This window comes from Canis lupus, chromosome 18 (genome assembly GCF_011100685.1).
Source record: "Canis lupus familiaris isolate Mischka breed German Shepherd chromosome 18, alternate assembly UU_Cfam_GSD_1.0, whole genome shotgun sequence".
Lineage (NCBI taxonomy): Eukaryota > Metazoa > Chordata > Mammalia > Carnivora > Canidae > Canis > Canis lupus.
The window spans coordinates 5,150,137-5,153,221 of record NC_049239.1 but is presented as its reverse complement, the minus strand read 5'-3'; the positions used below and the strand labels follow the sequence as shown (position 1 = coordinate 5,153,221).

Below are 3,085 nucleotides of genomic sequence, written 5' to 3'. Positions count from 1 at the left end.
CTCAATAAGATTAAGAGATGATTTATCATAAGAAGCCATGGAAGAAAGAGACAGTGGAATCGCATATTTGAAGAGCTGAAGGAAAAGGATCACCAACCAAAAATTTAATATCCAGCAAATCTGTGTTTCAAAGGTGGAGTAGAAGTTACAACTTTACCAGATAAACAAAATTGAGAGGTTTTGTCTCAGATTTGGTTTACAAGAAAAAATAAAGGCAGTTTTTCTGGTTGAAATAAAAGAACATTAGATAAGAATTTAAACTCATGTAAAGAAATAATAAAACCAGGGTTGATGAACACGTGGAGATTCAGGGGGAGACTAGCCTGGAGAGGGCATGGAAGTTCTGAGCCCTTGTGCTATGCATCTATCTGGCAGTTCCTGAGTTACATCTTCTTTACAGTAAACCAGTGATATGAAATATGACTACACACAACTTTCTGCAGGAGAACTTCTTCATGATGAAAGGAAGAACCCAGATTCACAGTATGGTGACCTCACTATAAAGTATATTAAAGACTGAAAGATCATGCCAGTTGAGATAACCATCAGTTCAACTTAAAGAGAGTAATGGATCAGACAATGGCTGCCATTGATCAGAAGAATAAATTCTTGATTGATGGGTTTCCAAGAAATCAAGACAATCTTCAAGGTTGGAACAAGACCATGGCATGGACAGGAAGGCAGATGTGTTTTTCATTCTGTTTTTTTTTTTTTTTTTTTTTACTGTAATAATGAGCTCTGTATTGAACAATGACCTGAGGGGGAAAAGTAGTGTAGAACTGATGACAACAGAGAGAGCTTGGAAAAGAAAATTCAGACCTATCTTCAGACAACCAGGCCAGTTATTGACTCCTCTGAAAAAAAAAAATGAGGAAAGTCAAGAAAATAGATGCCTCTAAGTCTGTTGATGAAGTTTTTGATGAAATTGTAAAGATTTTTGACAAAGAAGGCTAATTTAAACATGAAAATTTAAACATGAAAGCATCCTTGAAATCATGGTTGAATGCGGCCTTGAGAGCTGTTATTACAACTCTTTTTGAAGGCGATTTTAGTCTCTCATAATTACATCTCAATTAATGACTGGAAAGAACACAGCAAGGCAAATTAAATTTCTTATCTTAGATTTTTTTTTTTTTTGTTATAGGAGTAGACAGTAAATTCAGGCCTAACTTCATCTTAAATATGGCGCTCCCAAAACAAAGAGGATATCAGCCAGTTCTTTCTTTTTACTCAAAAAAACATATCCCTTTTATAGTTTGTGCCCTCTGCCCTCTGTGAACAAAACTGTTTCATATGTGTGTATATCCCCTTAATAATTACACATGCTAGAATTAGGAATTCCCCACTTCCTCATTTTCTTGCAGGTTTTAAATTTCCAGCTCATTAAATGAATGTGTGGACTTTTTGTGTAGTCAGTTCTTGCAAAATGTGTTTTTAGCAAACAAGTACATAAAATGAAGCCCTAGAAGTATTTTAGTATTTATCAAATCATTGACCATTTCCTATAGAAAAGTAAGAAAACTTAGGCTTTGTTCTTTGTTTTGCTACAACTTACACAAAGTTGTTTGACAGAGCATCTTCTTTGCTTCCAAGGATTGGAGTGGAGTCCCTGGAGGTTTAGAGACAGACAGAATTGTCAGCTTTATTATTATGAATCTGAGGGCAAAGGGCAACGATCACATCTAATGATGTGTGTTCCTGTGCTCTGTTATAGAGTCTTATTAATGACTCAATTTATCTTAACAAAACTCCTAGCAGTGGGACCTTGAAATGCACGTGATGGTAACTGATTTGGTTAAGTGTTTTAGTAACACTCACTCAAACTGTTTTTGTTTGTTTTCTAGACTAAATGTAGGGTTGGCATGAAGTAAATACATCTAATGGTTAATTTCCCACTTATGTTTTATTTTCTTGAATACTTGTTTTCAGTTATTTGTTTAAAGAGATTTAAAAACCATTGCACTTCGGTCAGAAAAATAATAAATATATCTTATAAATGTTTAAGAAAGAAACAATAACACCATAAAGGTAACTGTAAAAAAGTTCAAAAGTATTTTTTGTTTATGATTTTCTCTTCTGCTGATTTAAGGAACAGCTGCATAAAACAATAAATATAAAACTGTGTTGATGGGTTTATAATGTATAAATATGTAATTTTTATAACAATAACAGCACAAGGGAGAAAGGAGGGAATGGAGCTACATAGGAGCAAATTATCTAATAATGAAATCAAATTTGTATTAATCAGAACTAGGTAGATTGATTGATTTTAAAGACTTTATTTATTTAGTCATGAGAGACACAGAGAGAGACAGAGACGCAGGCAGAGGGAGAAGCAGGCTCCTTGTGGGGAGCCCAATGTGGGACTTGATCCCAATACCCCAGGATCACAACCTGAGCCAAAGATCAGGTGGTTCAACCCCTGAGCCCCCAGGCATCCCTCAACTAGGTAGATTTAAATTAAGATGTTACTGTAACCTCAAGTTCAACTGATAAGAAAAAAACTAAAAATTCTATGGTATAAGAAATGACAAGGAGCTTAAAATGGTATGCTAGATAGTATTTAACAAAATAAAAAAAATAGTAATGGAGAAATAAAGACCAACACAAAAGCCAATATGACATATACAAAGAAATAACAGTGGCAGATATGAATACTACCCTATCAGTTAATTACATTAAATATAAATGAATGAATCCCTCCAAACAAAAGGCAGATAGATAAAAAATAAATATGACTCAATTATATGCTCCCTGCAAGATACATATTTTATATTCAAAGACAAAAATTGGTTAAAAGTAAGAGAATAGAAAAGATATACCATGCAAACAAAAACAAAAGAAAACAAAGACAAACAACCCAATTAAAATAAAAGGGCCAAATACTTGACTAGACATTTATCTCAAAAATATTTTTTAAAAATTCAGTGGTAAATGTGGATATTAATAAACTCTTTTGTATGCCTAAAGCTACCTTAATATTATTTTCATTCTTCAATACGTGTTTTATTGAGTGTATGTCTCTGAATTAACTGTTACTTTACTCTACAGTTTGATAAATAATATTCCAATCACTTCCAGTATC

General features: G+C 33.2%; 1 pseudogene; it reads left to right on the top strand.

Annotated features, from left to right (window-relative positions):
- The first annotated feature begins 412 nt into the window (after positions 1-412).
- On the top strand, positions 413-954 carry LOC100688065 (annotated as a pseudogene).
- Positions 955-3,085: the final 2,131 nt, after the last annotated feature.